The sequence below is a fragment of the Eubalaena glacialis genome, chromosome 19 (genome assembly GCF_028564815.1).
Source record: "Eubalaena glacialis isolate mEubGla1 chromosome 19, mEubGla1.1.hap2.+ XY, whole genome shotgun sequence".
Classification (NCBI taxonomy): domain Eukaryota; kingdom Metazoa; phylum Chordata; class Mammalia; order Artiodactyla; family Balaenidae; genus Eubalaena; species Eubalaena glacialis.
This window is the reverse complement of record NC_083734.1, coordinates 61896525-61916748: the sequence shown is the minus strand read 5'-3', so window position 1 is coordinate 61916748 and position 20224 is coordinate 61896525. Positions and strand designations below refer to the sequence as shown.

At 42.1% G+C, this 20224-nt stretch overlaps 1 pseudogene; it reads right to left on the bottom strand.

The window, feature by feature from the left end:
* Positions 1 to 184: 184 nt before the first annotated feature.
* Positions 185 to 17194, bottom strand: LOC133080884 (AMSH-like protease; annotated as a pseudogene).
* Between the last annotated feature and the right edge of the window lie 3030 nt (positions 17195 to 20224).

The following is a 20224-nucleotide window of genomic DNA, read 5'->3' as shown; positions in this document are numbered from 1 at the left end:
CCCCGGCCCCGCCCGGGCCCCGCCCGGGCCCCGCCCCCGGCCCCGCCCGGGCCCCGTGTCGCCCCGCCCCTCATCGCTCAGCTCCGCCCCGCCCCGCCCCCTCCTGCCGGTCCCGCGGACCCAGCCACCGAGAGGGCGGGGTCCCCACTGCCGGCCTCCATTGGTCATCAGCCCACGCCACGGCTCACTCTTGGCCAATTGACGACGGCTGTGGGCGGAACCGCCCTGCTGGAGACCCGCCCCCAACTCCGAGACACGGCTTGCCATTGGGCGAAGGCGCGTGACGCCAGGGCTGCAGGCCACGTGGCGGTGTTTTCATTGCCAGGGCGGCCGGGCAGAGCTGGAGGACGGAAGGGCCAGGCAGCTGGGCCCGGCCTGCAGGCTCCGGTCCGGCGTCTGCGTCGCGGCCGCGGCAAAGCAGACAGGCGGGCGCGCTCGTTCCGACCCCACCCAACCCCGTGTCCTGGGTAACACTCCGTCTATTAAACTTACAGTTTAGTAGAGAGCGTTGGACGCCAAAGCCCCACCTTCTCGTAGAGTCTTCTAGCTGCTTAGAAAACTGTTTCTAACAGGAGGATGCTGAGGCCAGATAGGTAGGACGTCATCTTATCCATTGTCCGTTGAGAACTCTTACCACAGGTCAAGCACCGTGTTAACAATGTGTATTATCTCGTTGAATTCTTACAAAACTTTGGGAGGAAAGCGTAATTATGCCCAATTTAAAGAAGCCGTAACTGAAGCACAGAACTGCTAAACAATTCTGCCTGAAGTAACACAATACATGGTAAAATGTGGTTTTGTCTGATTTCAAGACCCGTGCACCAACGACTCTGCTAGACAGTTTTTGGCAAAACCTATCTGATCTGTAGCTGAAAAAATGAAAGAAAATGTGTATAGGATGTTGTATTTTGTGAAAAGGATGAAGTCTTGAAGACAGCACAGTAAAAAACTCATGTAATTCGAGGTGAATCCAAACGGTCTCTCTTCCCAAGATGAATACATGTTGCCATGTAGAATTATCAACACAACTAATGAGTCAGTAGCTCTGCTAGTTTTGGATGTATATAATTACTGACGAATTTTTAATTCATGCTTTTCAAATTTTAAGACGAAATGATATTTTATTGTTGTTGTTGTACCACTGCATTTCAGACTGGTATAATTCAAATTTTCTATTTTGTGACAAAACTGTATATATATATAGGAAACTTGGACCTACAGTGGGTGAGTGAAGAGCACTGTTTCTCTTAAGCTTTTCTGGTTGACTCCTGGTTTTGGTTTTCTGAAATGCAAATATAACAGTTTCTTCTTTCAGTGCTATTATTCTTTCTCTCAACTGATGTAAAAATAGTTCAGCTAACACATCTACAGATGTCGATTGCTCTTTAGTTGACTGTGAGGTGTAAAAATCATCGTAAGGGAAGGAGCCGCCGCTTGGATGCTTTAACTGTGTTATCCTTGTAACGTCTCAGCTCAGAGGTGCTTTCCCTCTGCCCTCCCAGCTCAGGCAAATGCTGCAGTCCTTTTTGTTCTATTTAGAAAGCAAAATGTCTGACATTCTAGGTGTTAGGTTGTTGGGAGAATTACATAATGTGCACAATAGGTTTTTAAAGTGGAAGCTGTTATTATCAAGAATTTGGACTTTATGGGGTAGAGATGGGAGCTGGTGTTAGTTTTTGAGCAGGAGCGTTTCATGATAAAAGTAGTGTTTTAGGCAGATAAACTCGGCCAGGGTGTGCAGAGCAGATTAGAAGGGAGAAAAGCCTAGACTAATGTGAAATTTTAGGAGCAAAAGCATGTGAGAAACTAGGCTATAGGTTGGCAGCAAGGTCAGAAAGGTTAGGACAAAGCCAAGAGAGATTCTTTTTTCTTGAAATGTATTTGACACATAACTTTGTGTCAATTTAAGGTGTACAACGTGTTGATTTCGTACATTTATGTGTTGTAACCTGACTGCCATTGTAGCGATAATTAGCACCTCATCACATCATGCGAAGAGATGTTTTGAAGGGCGCTGTCCAATAGAGGGATAATGTGAGCCACAAATGTGAACCCCAAATGTGATTAAAATTTTTCAAGACGTATCATTTAAAATTTTCTAGACCCCATGTTAAAAACGGTAAAGAGAAATGGGCAAGTTAATTTTAATAATATTTAACTAGTTAAATATTATTTAATATAACCCAGTACGTCAAAAATATCATTTTAGTAGGTAATCCACGTAAAATTATTAATCAGCCAGTTTGGATTATCATTATTTTTTAGCATAAATATTTAAAATCCCTTGTGTCTTTTTCACTTACGGTATATCTCAATTCGCACTAGCCACATTTTAGGTGCTCACGTGGTTGGTAGCTATCTTATTGCCCAGTGGACTTCTGAGAGCATAAGCCTCGGGGCATGGCGGATGGGGAAGGAGGGGTGGCAGGGAAGAAGAGCGAAGACTTAAAGCCGATTCCATGGTCAGAAGGCGCGCTGTGCTGCTTTCAGAAACCAGATGTCTGGCAGGTATTTAGGAAGCTGCATTTAGTTTCAGACACGTTGAGGTGGTAGAACTGAATGCTCATTGGAGTTAAGGTTCAGACCTAGAGATGTAGATCTGGAAGAAAACAGGTCACCTTCCCAGCCCCACTTTTTCCTATGAATGATCTGCCTTGTATATTTCCTACTGGGTTAATGGTTCACATCCCCCAAGGACCCATGTGGAAATAACATCCCAGGGCTGCCTCATCTGGTTTTATTTTTCCCAAGACAATACAGAAATCTGTATTTTATGTAAATGTATATCTATAGAAATATTTATTTCATAGAAACCTATATTTTTACGTACAAATGTTAAACGCTGACAACTAATTCTTCTTTTTAAAAAACACTATGTGAGCCGAACTAAATACATCAGCTGGCTGGATGTGGTTTGTGGAGGGCCAGCTTATGACTTCTGTTAGAGGCAGAAGGAGCCACTTTGAGAGGTTCCTCCCTCAAAAAAAAAAAAATCCCAGAAATCCGTTTGGATAAAAGGCCAAGGAAAAGGTTATAAATAAATTCAGAGGTGCTGAATTCATTTAATGCCAGGCTGGTTTTTCTATTTTTAAGTCCTAGTTCTCGTCTAGATTCTATAGGAGTGGAAACTCCTGATTTGAATATCAGGCTTATGGCATCTTAATCCTTCCACATTCTTGGAACAGAGATTTCAAGGCTAAATATCAGAAGCAAAGGAATTTTGGGGGAGGGGCAGAGAACACACAGTTTACTGAAATGGGAACAGGATTTTGACTCTTTCTCTTTTTCCCAATTGGAATTCCTACGTGTCCATCTTTTCCCAGGCAAAATGTCCATTCTTTCTAGGGAAACAGTAAGTCAGCAAAATCGTGGGAGAATCAAGCCAGGGTCTGGGAATCAAACATCCTTTGTAAGACAAAATTGCAGGCCACAATTCAGCTAATGGGAAGACTTCCTATTTGTGTAACAGTCAGGTTGTAATTTAAAGATGCTGACCAGGGCATACACAGGGCATTAACAGGGGAAGTTGGAAATGAGAAATCCTGTCTGATGCAACCTTCCGGTCACTCAATATGGTTGCCTGTGACACCCAACCATCTATAATTAGAGTAACTACTAGGTGACTGAATACCACTCCTGGCTGCTGCTTCCTTTTATAAAATCCATTCTATTTTTATAAAATCAAGTCACAGGAAATAATCTCCTTTTTCTCTTCTTGTTGATGTGTTTCAGCACTCTGAATGTGAGCTGAGAAAGAGTAGAACCACAACGGAGAAGAGTGTATGGTAGTACTTGGAGAAAAGAGGAAAGGAGGAGGGGCAATAGAAAATAGGTAGGCCTTTGGGGTTGGGGAGAGGGAAGGGCGATGGGTTGTGACGTGAAGGAAGCTCAAGAAGTTAGCCCCACAGTTCTAAGTAGGAGAGGAAGGAACGGGCTGTAGGGTGATTTCTGGGAAAGGAGATGGTCCCATGGGATTGGCAATCAGGAAGTCCCCAGCCAAGGGTCTGGTTGAGCAAAGGCGCAACTGGGCTTTCTTGTCACTCACTGTGGGCACCGTCTTTGTGGGAGAGCATGGCTGCAGTGAGTGAACAGCCCCTGGGATGTGCCTTTGTTCCCCAAACGGAACCATTATTTCTGGGTGTTTTGCTTGAAAAAAGGGAGGGCAGGGAGCAAAAACTAACAACCTTTCTAATACTCCTTGACTTACGTACTTCCTCTCAAGGGTAAGAAACAATGATATTTCACTGAAGAACTGGTGTCTTTGTCTTCACCCCTTCCCCGATCTGTCATATTTTGGCTTCCAGAATAATCTTCCTAAAACACCAAAGCAAATCACAAGTTCTCCATAGATAGTTGCTGGTCAACTGACATTTACAGAGACAGTAGCTTTCTATGCCTGCATTTGCAGACTTACCTGGAGCAAATGGTCTATTATTCAACACAATGTGGGGAGGGTCAACCATCGCGTTTCTGTTCCCTGGGACATCTGAAGACCAGCCGAGATTACAGACATGGGTTCATCAGACCAGCCAATCACCCTGGCTTAAGTGTTAGAGTATCTGGAAATGGAAAACAAAGCTTTATAGAAAACTTGGCTTGAAGCCTCATACAGCTTCATGTAATGCTCACTCCATCTGTTCTGTCCAGGACATTTTATCCCCATCATGCAGCCGTGTAAACCCATCTTGAGAGACGTTGGATAAGTTTCTCAGGGACCCAGGAGATGTTGTCTTCACTCAGTTCCCTCCACTAGATTCTCGGGTCACCATTTCATGCTGCCTCTCGCATTGCTGTGGCTCAAGGTTGGAAACAGAGCTGGAATCTTAAGCTCTACCTCATTGGCTAGAGGGGCAGGGCAGAGAGGAAAAGGCAGGATTGTGCTAAGAAGGCCATTGGTCAAGCTCAAAGGGGAGGCGTGGAGTCCTGCAAATTTTCAAAAAGGTCCAAAGCTTTGCTTACGTTTACCAGGGTACTACTCCAAGTAGAGTTGGCCCTCTGTATCAGTGGATTCCGCATCCATGAATTCAACCAAACTTTGATCGAAAATATCCCTCCAAATTTAAATAAATAAGGAAATAAATTCCAGTTCCAAAAGGCAAAATTAGAATTTGCCACGTCAGTAACTATTTACATAGCACTTACATTGTATTAGGTGTTATAAGCAAGGTAGAGATGATTTGAAGTATTTAGGAGGGTGTGCCTAGGTTATGTGCAAATACTATGCCGTTTTACATAAGGGATTTGATTTTGATATGGGGCAGGGGTCCTGGAGCCAATCCCTGCGGGTACCCAGGGTCGACTGCACTAAAAATATCTTTTGCTCCCAAGCAAAGTGTTAACCTGTGCTCCTGGGTGGGAGTGGCTAGTTGATAAATGATGCTGTAGGACTCTGGGTTTCTTCCTGGTCTAGAGAGATGGCCTAGGGAGTGGTAACCATTCCTTGGAATACTTGTCTCTAGGAAAAAGGTGATTTCCGAGGTCTTAGGACGGCAGGGCGACGGCTAAGAATCCAACGATGCGTGGTGAACAGCGCCATCTAGCGGTCCACAGTATTCGGTTCCAGGCTGGTGGGTGGATTTTGAAGGAAAGACTGACTTCAGGGGAAAGATCTGGGGATTTTATTCTAAAACTTTGGAAGAAGAGTCCCCGAGGCTCCCCATGTGTTCTTCCAAAACCTCTTTACTGTCTGTACATCGAAAACACAGAGGCCCCACTCCCCACTTCCTATGCTGGAGGAGACGTTTGGAAGGGGTTTGCATATTCACTCATTTGACAAATCTTTATCAGGTGCCTATTATGTGCTTGCCACGGTTCCAGGCCCTGGGGATGCACCACGGGACAAAATCCTTAAAAATCCTGCCCAAAGATCTAAACAGACATCTCTCCAAAGAAGACATACAGATGGGCAACAAGCCCATGCAAATGTGCTCCATATCATTAATTATCAGAGAAATGCAAATCAATCAAAACTACAACGAGGTATCACCTCACACGGGTCAGAATGGCCATCGTCAAATCTACAAATAATAAATGCTGGAGCGGGTGTGGAGAAAAGGGAACCCTCCCACACTGCTGGTGGGACTGTAAAGTGGTAGAGCCACTATGGAGAACAGTATGGAGGGTCCTTAAGAAACTAAAAATAGAACTACCATATGATCCAGCAATCCCACTCGTGGGCATATATCCTGAAAAACTATAATTTGAAAGGTTACATGCACCCCAATGTTCATTGGAACACTATTTACAATAGCCAGGACATGGAAGCAGCCTAAGTGTCCATCAACAGAGGAATGGATAAAGGTGTGGTACATATGTATTGATACAATGGAATATTACTCAGCCATAAAAAAGGATGAAATAATGCCATTTGCAGCAACATGGATGGACCTAGAGATGACCACACTAAATGAAGTAAGCCAGACAGAGAAAGACAAATATCATATATCACTTATATGTGGAATCTAAAAAAATGATACAAATGAACTTATTTACAAAACAGAAACAGACTCACAGACTTTGAAAACAAACTTATGGTCACCAAAGGGGAAAGGTGGGCGGGAGGGATAAATCAGGAGTTTGGGATTAACATACATACACACTACTAGATATAAAATAGATAAATAACAAGGACCTACTGTACAGCACAGGGAACTCTACTCAATATTCTATGATAAGTTATATGGGAAAAGAATCTGAAAAAGAATGGATATATGTATATACGTAACTGAATCACTTTGCTGCACACCTGAAACTAACACAACATTGTAAATCAACTCTACTCCAATATAAAATAAAAATAAAATTTTAAAAAATAATAAAATTTTAAAGGTTTTTTTTAAAAATTAAAAAAGTCCAGCCCACATAGGCAGAAAGACCACAAAGAAAAAAATAAAATAAAGTGGAGAATACCTGAGATGTAATGAGTGCTGAGAAGAAAAATAAAGCAGTGAAAGGGCGTCTGGAAGAGTTGAGGAGGGGGTTGATTTCACGGAAAGAAAGCAGGGAAGGCCTCCCTGGAAGATTCCCTTTGAACAAAGGCCTGAAGGAGAGGTGGGAACGGTTTCCGCAGGCCCGTGGGGAAAAGCATTCCGGGCAGAGGGAAGGGAAGTGCTCACGAAACACGACAGAGGCCAGGGTGGTTGGAACAGAGAGAGGAGGGGGCAGAATCCGTAGGCAAAGAGGTCAGAGTGGAAATGCTCGGGGTGTGGGAGAAGTATGAAAAACCACTGGACGTTCTGACTTACATTTGAACAGAATCAGGCAGCTGTGTTGAAATAAATGGCCGGTGTTTCGGGAGATTCACAAGTCACCTTAGCGTGTTCAAAGCTCCCGAAAGCCCAGTATTGTGTTTATTTACCATTGTTTCACAGGCTTATTTAGATCTCTTGTTTTCCAGGAACACCCACTAACTTGTGGGACTTGAGAAAGTAAAAATCAGCCCCGATAAGCCGGCGCAGATGTTCCCGAGAGTCATAAACACGTCCAGTGCGAGGCCACAGTGCAGCTGCAAAGTGCCTGTGAGTGGCTCCTGTGTTCTTATCACTGCCTTCCCCAGAGGTGCTTTGCTCCTCTCACCCCCAGGACAGAGATTTTGGAGATACCCAGTGATTAAAGCACCCCGCTTCAGGACCACCTCCAACCCTGACCTGACTCCTGTTTCCCCTACCCTTCCCACCTTAGAATCACTCAGCACAAACCCAGGTCCTACAGAAGCCCCTTCCCACACAGCCTCTTACTGAGACAGCCCAGCTGGTGTACACCCGCCCTTGCTGCAGTAAGTGAATAAAACCAACACTGACTGGGCGAACCTGGTGGTCTTTACCTCGAACGGTTAGCAGACCCCAGTGTTTTGTAGAAGAAAGTTGGAGAAAAGCTGGACAAAATGATTACTTCCTACAGTGAAGTTCCTTGAGTCTAAAGCTGAAGTGTCGCATCCCACCTGAAATGTCTTATGTACTCGTTGGAAAACAGTGCGCGGTCAATGAAAGGGGTGAGGACTGTCAAATATTTTTAAATTTTGTCAAATATTTTAGAAATAATGAGTGGGTATTCTTTTCATTAGTTGTCTCTTGTCTGTCTGGTCCCTCCTGCTGCTAACATTTTTGGCTGAGCATTTGTGCTACAGACCCTCTTGGCTTGATTGGGGGCTTCATACCCACCCCTCCTACCCGGGGCATTTTTCAGACAACACTCGGATGTCCAGAGAAAGAGCAGAGTGGTTCTAGGCAAACACGTCCACGTCCACACCCGAGTCACAGGGAGAGTGTACGCAAAGGTGATTCGCAAAATCGGGCTTGCACCTTAGAAAGCTCATTGCAGAAGTCGAGGATGGCGCAGAGGCAGAGATCAGGCTTGAGGCTGGTCCATCACTCCCAGCTGGAGGTGATGAGACCTGAACTCAGGTGACAGCTCGGGGGGGGGGGGCGTAGATGTTTCAGGACTCAGTGGCCTATTAGACCAGATGCTGGTGTCCATTGTGACAGCACCAAAATTTCCTTGTTCCTTTCCCATACTTTTTCTGCTTTTAGTAAAATGATCATTTATGTTTTCTCTGATCTTAGGTTCATGGGGTGAACTACATTGATTAATTTTTTTAAATTGAGGTGAAAGTCACATTCGGTTAGCCCTTTTGTTTGTTTGCCGCACGATTTATTATCTGGTCATAGTATTGGGGTATTACTAGACATAGATTTAACACCATTGTGACTTCTCTTGAGACAGAACAACCCCAAAAGAAAACTTCAAAATGTGCAAGAGCGATAAATACCAAACTTTCTGATCTACAAATGTGTACATATAAAATGCCAGCCATTTCTGGAATCATCCAGCGACCACGTGTTCACGGCTAGGTGTCTGGTGTTGGCAGTGCTAATTGTTGGAACATGTCACATGCATTGGCCCCAATTATTTTTATGTCATTTACCAAACATGTTTGCAGGGATGGAACAGCCTGGGGTCCTCGGTGGGTGAAAGCCCTTCTTTTTACAAGCAGGAACCCCAAGAAGCTGGCTGCTCTGGTGAGCCTGAAGGTGTCACTGTCTTTATGCTTTGGTGAACAATCAAATGTCAATAGCCTCTGGCGACCAGGGCGGGACAAGACTGCAGTTTGGGTCGAATGTGTCTGGATCCATCCTGTTGACCCTAAACACGGACTAATTCTTCCACTTTCTCCGTGTCTCAATAGTCTGGTCCCGCAGACTGCTTCGGCATGACCACGTGGATAACAGTGAATTCATCTTGTGTCAGTTTCCACAGGTTTCCATTCCTCTTGCTGCATTAGATCTGCCAGCTGCAGAATGTGTGGCCAAGATCTCGTGATAAAACTGCACATCACAGCCCTTCAACCGCTGAACGCTGTGCAGCACTCAGATAAGCAGCTGCTTTAAGGCCCTGTTTAGGGGAGGAGACTGACTAGCGGAATTGATCGCATCGCTTTTATTGGGCTGATCTGCAGATACATTCAGCAAGGCATTGTTCTGGGGCGGGCGAAAGCAGGACAAAGCAGTCCCATGAATCTGCTCGTGAATCTGCTCTCACAGAGCGGGGTCGGGGGAGTGGGGGGCTTGGGGGTGCCGTTCCTGGCTCCCCTTGTAACCTCGGGCTAATTCTTGCTTCTTGAGCTGATCTTCAAAAACCAGAAACTGCTCCCATTCTAGCTTCTGCTGGCGCATCTGAGCAGTTTGCTTCCTTTCTGTCTCTGTCAATCTCAGAGGTGTCAGTTTTTTGGAAAATTTCAGCTTTATGTTTGTTTTGCTTTGCAAATATTCTTGATATTCCATGTTACATTTCTTTAAAAGGTCCCTTTTCACTTCATCTGTCCTTGGGAATGCAGCCTCCTTCAGTTTCTTCATAACATCCCGCTGTTCAGGTACTCCGCGTTGCTGGTAATCTTAGTACCTGGGAAGCCTTTCTACAAACAAGATAATAAATTGATTATAAAGAACAAAGGCATTTTCCAAGTTTCCTTCCTTCAAATACACAGATGCCATCCTCTCCATTTCTATTCCAGATATAAAGTAGCACCCCCTCCCAACAGACATGGAAAACAAACTTAACGTTACCAAAGGGGAAGGAAGGGAGGGGATCAATTAGGAGATTGGGATTGACATGTACACACTACTATATATAAAACAGATAACTAATAAGGATCTACTGTATAGCACAGGGAACTATACTCAACATTTTGTAATAACCTATAATGGAAAAGAATCTGAAACAGGATAGATATATATATGTATGTATGTATTACTGAATCACTTTGCTGTACACCTGAAACTAATACAATATTGTAAATCAACTATACTCCAATAAAAAAAATAATTACCAAAAAAAAGTAGTGGCCTGGAGTGATATTTTCATTGATGGTAACATTACAACCAAGGTTGCTCAGAACATGGACTCACTCTTCTGGGCTGAGGGAAACATCTCATTGTGAGGCATAGATAGCAGCTACTTTTTCCCCAGAATTCACAGAGAATTTCTGATCCGTGTTGTCCTGTCTAAAAAATGAAGGTGTTCACTGTTTCTTCTCAATTACGTCATCATATTACTTCAATCTAATCAGAAATATAGTGGGCCATAAGAGTTAGATCACCCATTTATTAGAAAAGGATGTAACTCAGGAACAGGCAGATGGAAGAGATGCTTCAGGCGAGGGATGTGGGAAGGGGCTCAGAGCTCCCCTGCCCTTTCCACACACTACGCTCCCAGCACCTCAACGTGTTCACCAACCTGGAAGCTCCAAAATTAACCTTTTTAAAGTGAACATTTCAGTGGCATTTAGTACATTCACATTACTGTGCAAGCATCCCCTGTATCCAGTTCCGGAACATTCCACTGCTCCAAAAGAGAACTCTGGACCCACTAAGCAGTTACTTCCTATCCTCCCTGCCCCCATCTCCTGCCCATTGCCAGCCTGTTTTCTGTTTCTATGGAATTACCAATTCTGAATATTTCACATAAATGGGGGTCCTACCATATGTGACCTTCTGTGTCTGACCTCTTTCACTGAGCATAATACTTTCAAGGTTTGTCCATGTTGGAGCATGTACAGTATTTCATTTCTTTTAATGGCTGAATGATATTCCATTGAATGTATATACCACAATTTGTTCATCCATTCATCAGCTGATGGACACTTGAGTTGTTTCCACCTCTTGGCTATTGTGAATAGTGCTACTCTGAATATGTGTGTACATGTAATTATTTGAGTACCTGTTTTGAATTCTCTTGGGTATAGACCTAGGAGTGGAGTTGCTGGGTTATGTGATAATTCTATGTTTAAAATTTTGAGGAACTGCCAAACTATTTTCCACCGTGTGGAACCATTTGACAGTCCATAACAATGTACGAGGCCTCCAAATTCTCCACGTCCTTGCCAACACTTGTTATTCTCCGTTTTTGTTTTTTTTTAAATTACTGTAGCAGGCCCCGTGGATGTGAAAAACACTGAAGTTTTGTGCCATGTCTGCACAGTTGCAAACACCTGGGACGTCCAAGTAGTGCTGGATCCCCCAGCTGAGCCAAAGCTGTGCTATATTCTCAAGTTTCCCATATCTATTCTGGGTCACACTCTGGGCAACAAAGCTTTGTGTCATATAGAAAGTCGTTCAGCTGCAACACGTAAATTCAAATGTGAATCCACGGGGCCAAGTCAAGGGACCAATATCTGAAGCAGATCCTGCGCTGCCACCTCTGGCCTGTTCTTTCCATTCTGATCTTTTATTCTCCAGGTAAATCCTCTTGATGTACCACTGATTCTCCAGATATGCTGGGATGCACTCCTCAGATAACCTGGGGTATGGTTGCATCCCAGCTTTGGTTCAGCCCGGGGATCTCTGCTCTGTAGGTTTCTTATTAGGGTGGAAAGTAGTGCCAATCACAGCTGATACAGGAGGACAAATCGCTTTGGGAACCAGAGACTTTGGTTCCTTTGACTGTAAAGATGCTGCGTGACATCAAAGAAGGAACGTCTTAGAGGTAGCAGCTACCTGTATCCCGGGCATAGGGTAGAAATATGGGATGGAGAGAGAGAGAGAGAGAGAGAGAAGGAGAGGGAGAGAGAGAGAGAGAACCAGATCGTTGGCAAAGAGGTAGTGGCTGAAGCCATGAGAGCAGGTAACGTGTAATGGAACATGTGTCAGTTGGTGAAGAACTGGAATGAAATGTCCTGGTTTGATGTTTGGAGTATTCCTTTAATTTTAGTTACACTATCAGGAGGGAGGCTGGCTTGAGTGCTGAGCCGGTCAGGGCAGCTCTAAGTCACACATTGCTGATGAGTGAGAACCTCTGTTATAAATGGAAATGTGAACTGTCATATGCACCTTGGCTGAAACTAAGTGCCGCACAGGATCGCCTATTTTCCTTATTGATTGCAAATACATGCAGGGAATAAAAAGCTGGTGTGTTTTCCAAAAACACGACTGAGAGTTTTCACGGCTGCATATCTGAAGTGGGTGTGATTTAGACGTTTCATGATTTCTCTGCCACCAGAAACATCCTTTGGTGGGGTTCTAATTTCTTATGGAAGTTTGGTTCCAGAAGCTATTTAAGAGCCTTTAGGAAAGACATCAAGTGGATAAGATGTATCTTAAAATATTGAAAGTGGCAATTTCCTAGGTCCTCAGTTCTTCCCTTTCTGGTATCTCCCCAGGGATCTGCTCCCACACTTGCCGGTTTAAGTCAGCCTCTATCTACAGTTGACCCTGGTCTGACCTCGCTCTCTGGAATTCTCTGCATGTCAACATGCACTCCGATGGCATTCCTGACGGGATCTCTTTCTCCTGAGCTCTTGAAAGAATCCTGCTTCAGCAACTCCCAGGGAATGGTGGGAGAGGTGTTTTTTAAAAAGAGATTTGTCACACACCAAGGACAGCAGTCATTTACTTTGCACCCTTTTATGCATGGACTATTTGCATGGTAAGCTGTTCATTTCCATTCTCCTATTCTCCCAATCCATGAACATAGTATAGATTTTGAGGTCTTCTTGACCCAGGTCTGAAATTTCTCATGAACACATAGCCCAATGCCTTACACCCCCCAGGGATTCTTATCACATTAGCCTGTGTATTTCTTTCAAAGCAGTTATCACAACCTGAAATTATCTTGTTTGTTTATTTGTTTACATGTTTACTGTCTATCTGCTCCATCTAGAAGGTAAGCTCCATGAGAACAGGGTCTTCTCCCAGCATCTAGAGCAATGCTTGACCACATAGTAGGAGCTCATGAAATATTTGCTGAATGACTGACTTACAGAATCAATAATTTTAAAATTATATAAAACTTATTAATTAAATTTATAAATTTATAAATTAAAGTTAAGCTTTCCATTAACTCATCATCAGTGTCTTTTTTTGTCTCTCTTAAACAATGATATTGTCCAAATTTAATTGGTATTATGACCAAATGTCAATTAACTATATTAGTGGCTCTCAAAATTTTTGGATTCCCTTGACACTCAACAATTATTGAGGGCTCCAAAGGGCTATTGTTTGTGTGGGTTATATCTATCATTATTTGGTGCAATAGAAATGAAAACTGAGAAGAATTCAAAATATTTATTAATTCATTCATTAAAAAATAATAAACCCATCATATATTGACATTAATACCATATTTTTTTCTGTTTCCAAAACAAACAAAAAATGGGGAAGAAGGGCTTTGTTCTACATTTTTACAAATCTCTTTAATGTCTGGCTTAATAGAGGACAGCTGGATTCTCATAGCTACTTCTGCATTCAGCGTGTGGTGACATCACATATCGTGTAGCCTTCAGCAAACCCCACTGTGCACTTATGAGAGAACAAGAGTGAAAAAGGTGAGTCATTCCTTGGTATTATTCTGAAAATAGTTTTGAGTTCACAGGTGCCTCAAGAGATTCTTGAGTGGCCCCAGGAATCCTTGAAGCACATTTTGAGAACAAATGAACAGTATTAATGGAGAGGAATATACTTTTCTTTGCCTTTGAACTGCATCACCTTTAAACACTGTATCTTCCTCTTCAACATCCGTAGCTTAGGTTAGTATTAAACTGCTTGTATTCCTCAAAAATGTATCATTGCCAAGGGCAGCCAGGATGCATAGTGAGGGATGAATGATGGAAAAGCGAGCCAAAGGTCAATGTTTATTGCACTCTGACTCATTCACACAGAAACAGAAACATCAATTATAAAAACATGAGCCTTTGCTGCATGCTCCATATTCTCCAAAGACTGTCTCTACTCTTTATAACAACACTTCCATGTAGGAATTACTAACCTCATTTTATAGACAAAGAAAGGAAAGCTCAGAAAATGTAAACAATGTGTCCAAGGCCACCAAGCTAATGAGTGATGGAGTGCTGACTCTGGTACTCCAAAAGCATTTAGTTTTTTACCATCAAATACTAGATTACCATCACATGGGGAGAAAAAACACCGAAGCAATGAAGAGTTCACTGTATAAATGAATCAAAGAATTTTAAAAATACAGTTTTTTCTTTCTCTTTCAATGATGTGTAACTAAAAAGAAGTCGATGCTTTTTTTTCTCTGATCTGAAAAGTAATACATCTACAGCAAGACTGAAGACCAACAAAATATCCATCGATAGAAGACAGGTTACATTCACTGTGGTCTGTGGATAGACGGACCATGATGCAGTCGTTAGAAGGAGGAAGGCACCTCTATGGGTACTGATAGGGAACCATCTCTGAGAAATGTTCTATGAAAAAATAAGGTAGTGCAAGGTCTGTTTCTATTTTAAAGATGTGTGTCTTAACATGCACAAGTCACCAGTGTCTTCCATGAACTCAATGAGAGGACCAACAGGAGACGGCTTATTTTTCTGTGATTCTAGTCCCTTTCTCCCCGATGTGCACACCTCGAGGTATTGTATGGGCAGATCCGTAACTTTTCAGGTCCTTCCAGAGAGTACAAAGTGTCCCTCTCACAGCCAGTTCAAAACCACCATCTCTGCTTTTTCTCCTTCCCCACCTCCTCCTTCCCACTCCATCTCCATCTTTTTCTGAGTTGGGACCAGGAGAGATTAGGGGACTGGGGTGAAGTCTGCATCAGAGACATCCCTGTAGGTTTCCCCCACCCCCCACCCCTCGCCCATTAGGGCAGCATCTCCAAATGCCTCCAGAAGCCTGTCTCTCTCAAGGGCCCCATCTGTGGTTACTCAGAGGGCCTCTCACGGGACCCCCGCACTACCTCCTTCCTGAACTGGGTGATGCGCTCTTTAGCAGACCTCCCATGGCTCTCCTCCTTGGCTTCTTCCCCCAGCCCCCATCCACAGCCTCTCTCTTCTGTTGCACGGTCAGGTGGCAGGTGGAGCCCTTCAAGTGGCTTCTGCCTTTCTTATCCCATACACACGACTATATATAAAATAGATCATCAACAAGGATCTACTGTACAGCACAGGGAACTCTACTCAATACTCTGTAGTAACCGATATGGGAAAAGAATCTAAAAAAGAGTGGACATGTGTATATGTGTAACTGATTCACTGTGCTGTACACCTGAAACTAACACAACATTGTGCATCAACTATAATATAAAATAAAAACTAAATTAGAAAAAGAAGAGATGGCTTCTGTCTTGACAACTCCTCCAGCCTCCGTTACTCCGGGAGCTCACCAGTCCTCACCTTGACACGGCTGGTGTAGAGACTTCCCCACCGCTACCCTCCCTCCACTCACCCTGCTGGTAAGAAGCAGGCACTAGGCTCTGTATGCCTCCATCTTTCTCTCCCATCTTCTAGGGGACCCAGGCCAAATTCCCAAGAACTTTCCCGCTCTCTCTGCTCGGACACACTCAGTTGGTCCTGAGAGTCTTCCCAACACAACCAAGCTTCCAACAAGGGCCAGTGACCTAATTTTCAGGACCCAGTGCAAAATGGAAATGCAGGGTCCTTTGTTCCAAAAGCAAGAAAAAGTACAGTTAAAGGCACTAAACTATAAAGCTCTTTCCTTTAAAAATGTTTTATTAGTTATAAATCATAATGGGGATAAGAAAGCTACATGAGTAGCAATGTAACTTACAAATAGCAAAAAGTACCATTCTGGGGTCATAATTTTATCTAACGCAATAATTTGCTAGTGTGATATCTTGATTGATCATTAGGATTTTCTGGCTCACTTTTCTGCAAATTAATTTATTAAGTCATCAAATGTTATACTTTTAGTAACTTCATTTTTAACTGACATAATTGAAAGTGATGTCAGTTGCTCTTGGCAAATGCCTGACTGTAAATATAATTTTTAATTTTGAGAAGGCTTGTTCTGTGGATGCAAGTTTCAGTTGCTTGTGTGATCCCCATAAGTTACAGGAGACATCAGATGAAACATTGAAATCGTTACTGTGTAAATTTACATTTAAACTTAAATTCAGACATACTCAGAAATGCTTAGCATGAAGAGATAGAACTATTGATCTAGGTGCTGATCTATAACATAAATTTACCCATCAGTTGGCCTATCTCTCTTGGATATGCGTTGTTGATTTCTGGAAAGAGGGGGTGATTTCCAGCTTGCTTCCCATTCCCAAAACCTTGGAGATTAGGAGGAATGGAGTGAAAAGGAGCTTATTCTTTTATTTGTAGGATTTGCCACTGTTTGGTTTTTTTTTTTTAATTAAAAAAAGGTTTAAAATTTTTGTTTGGCTTTTTTAACATGGGCATATCTTAATTGTTCAGTAAAAAAACTCGTTAACAAGAAAAGGAACTCTTTAAGCAAGAAATGCGCGGTGACTTACAATCTCAGTACTTGGTTGCTTATTGGTAATATTTTGATTCTTGCTAGTCTTTCGAACACCTTGAATGGTTACATTTTTATAGTACTCTTTTTATATTAGACGTAGCTATCTATAGTTCAGCATCTTCAATTCAGCTAAAAAATGGTAAGCCTGAAAAATTGCCAACTGTAGAGCATTGTCAGATCAAGTCTGCTTTCTCCTGGGGCTAAGTCTTTGGCAAGGTAGGGAGTCATCTGTCATTTTGGTGGTGTAAAGATAAGGTGTGTTTGCTAACGAATGAAGAGGATGCCACCAGAAGGTTATTTCCTGCGCTGGACATTCCGTGTGTGCATACAGGAAGAGTCAAGGGCTGGCTGCTCTGGACAGCGGTACCCCAGGGGCTGCGTGGTCTCTGGCTGCCTGACGTCAGGCACGGCGAGAAGGCTGGCACCAGGCAGGCAGGCAGGCAGGCAGGGTAGCCCATGGTCGCGTGCAGCAGGGGCAGCCGCAGCAGGGCGTCAGGTGCTTCCTCTCATAGCAGTTCCCCATCAAGGCCTCTCCGCTAGCTCCTCAAATAAAGACCGAAGAACACCGACATGCAAAATCAAAACCCCTGAGTTTTCCTATTTGCTTAAATAAAAAAATAAATAAAACATTTAAAGTGTCTTTTTAAAAAAGTTACAAAATCCAAGTCAGATTTATTTCTATTGATTTCCATTTTCATGGAGTATCTTTTTCCTTGCCCTCACTATCAGTCTGTATGTGTCCCTAGATCAGAAGTGGGCCATATACGGGTCTTGTTTTTGTATCCATTCAGCCAGTCTATCTGTGTCTTTTGGTTGGAGCATTTAATCCATTTACATTTAAGATAATTATCAATATGTATGTTCTTGGTGCCATGTGTTGATTGTTTTGGATTTGTTTTTGTAGGTTGGATTTATTTCTATAATGAAAGGATGGTTTCACATTCAAAGATCAGTGAATACGCTTAATGCAATTTTAACATATTAACGGACAAAGTAGGGGAACATAATCCTCTCGATAGATATTCTGGTCGATTGATAAATTCCAATTCATTCAGGATACGAATTCTCAGCTAGCTAGGAATAGAAGGGAATTTCCTTAACCTAATAGAAAGTATCTACCAAAGACTTCCAACAAATAGCATACTTACGGTATAAACACGGCAAGAATTTCCTAGGAGTCAGGCCTGCATGCCCTGTGTCTCTGCGTAGCAGTGAGATAGATGAGATAATCTTCATCGGTCAATAAAACCTCAGGAAACATAATATGAGCAAATAAAACAGGCAACAGAAGGATGGGCATAGCATGAAGCATTTCCTCTAAATTCTGTTTTAGCTTCAGCCCAGCCATTTCGATACGTATTCTTGTCATCCTGCTCATGTCAAAACATGTTCTAATTTCCATTATGGTCATATATATGTGTATGTGTATATATGTAAATAAATATTTAAAGGAATGCTAAAAATTTTACTTTCTTAGTATTTATATATGTATATATATATATTTTAGGAATACTGAAAAATTTCTAAACATGCCAAGTTTTTATTTGTTGTTGTTGCTATCTTTAGAGTGGATTTCAAATTTTACAGAGAACATGATGATGTCATGTTTATTTGGGGGTCGCTTGGTTTTCTTCTAGCTTAATGCATCTGTGTGTGTGTGTGTGTGTGTGTGTGTGTGTGTGTGTGTGTCCTGGTCAATTCTGGTAAATGTTTTATAGCATTTAAAAATAATCTGAATGCACTAATTGTTGGGTCCAGAGATCTCTCCATATGTTCATCAGATCAATCTTTGAAATTGCTCAAACCTTGTATTTTCTTGCTAATATTTTGGGTTGCTTGATCAGACAAATACTAGGAGACAGGAGGTTAAAAAATCACTTGCTATGGCTATAAATTGTCATCACATTCTATTTAGCATTACCAGGTATTTGTCGCCCAAAGGACTTGTGGACACCTAGTCTGTCACATTGGGGAAAGTAGAAGTGTCTGTTTTCTCCCTTCTTGATTATAAGAGAGATTTTTGGGGGAGAATAGATAATATATGCACATGGTTCATAATTTGAAAGTACAGAAAGACACGTAGAACCCCAGTCTCTCTCCCTGGGGGCATCTAGTGTTACCCATTTCTTGAGACTCCTTCCAGAGATTGCCTGTCTGTCTGCCTTTCTCCATGTCTAACATAGTCATTACCACTTACAGTATAGATGGTTCTCTCTTCTCTACCTTGTTTATATTTTTTATTTATTTTTTATTACTTTTTAAAAACATTTTATTTTTTTATATTTATTTTATTCTATTTTATTTATTTATTTGGTTGCACCGGGTCTTAGTTGAGGCTCGCGGGCTCCTTCGTTGTGGCATGCGAACTCTCAGCTGCAGCATGCATGTGGGATCTAGTTCCCTGACCAGGGATCGAACCCAGGCCCCCTGCATTGCGAGCGTGGAGTCTTAACCACTGCGCCACCAGGGCAGTCCCTCTACCTTGTTTTTAATCCTTTAGAGATGTTCAGTGAAAAAATCTCACCATATTTGCCTCATCTTTTGAATGGCTGCTTTTTCCATTGTGAGAAAAATATATATCTTTATATATTATATACATTATTCTATGTCTTATATCTTATATGTATTATTTAACTATCTCCCATTAACAGCTATTTGTAGTGTTTCTAATGAATATTCTTGCACCCATATCATTCCTGTGTGTATCTGGAGAAAGCATTTCTATGATACAAGCATATCAAAGGCACTCTTAAGTTTTTCTGGATGACTGGCCAATTGTCTCAACATCATTTATTGGGTAGTTCATTTTCCCCTCATCTGTTTGAAATGCTGTCTTTATTGTAAGTGAAATTTCTATGTGTTGGAGTCTATTTTGATATTTTTCTATTCTGAGCCCCTGATATCTGTGTTTGTGTGTGTTTGTGTGTGGGTATTGATGGGCCGTGCTTGGTAATAAATTAATATCTGGAGGGGCAGTCCCCCCCTCATTATTTGCTAGACTATTGTTAATTTTTCCAAATGAGCCTTAGAATTAGTTTGTCTACTTCTGCAAAACAAAATCAAAACATAAAACAAAACTATAAAACTTTGTGGTTTTTATTAGTTAAATTTAGAAATTTATTTAGGGGTCATCAACACTGCTGTGATGTTGCAGAACAATGAGATGCTTTCCATTTGTTCAAAGCTGCTGTGGGGTCCTTCAGGGGTGTTTCTAGTTTTCTCCATGTGGATCTGTCATGCTTCTTGTTAAATTGATCTGCAGGTCCTTCATGCCTTTGTCACGCAGCTTCATACATTTTCAGGCCATGTGGTTAGGGATGTACCAGTACAGAATTATTACCTCTTTTCTTTTCTTTGCTCTTTTATCATTATGTAATATATCTCTATTTCTAATACTATCTTTTTGTCTTAACTACTGTATTTTTCTCCAATATTAATAGAGCTGTATTAGTTTTTTTTGACTAGTATTTACCTAATATATCTTTTTC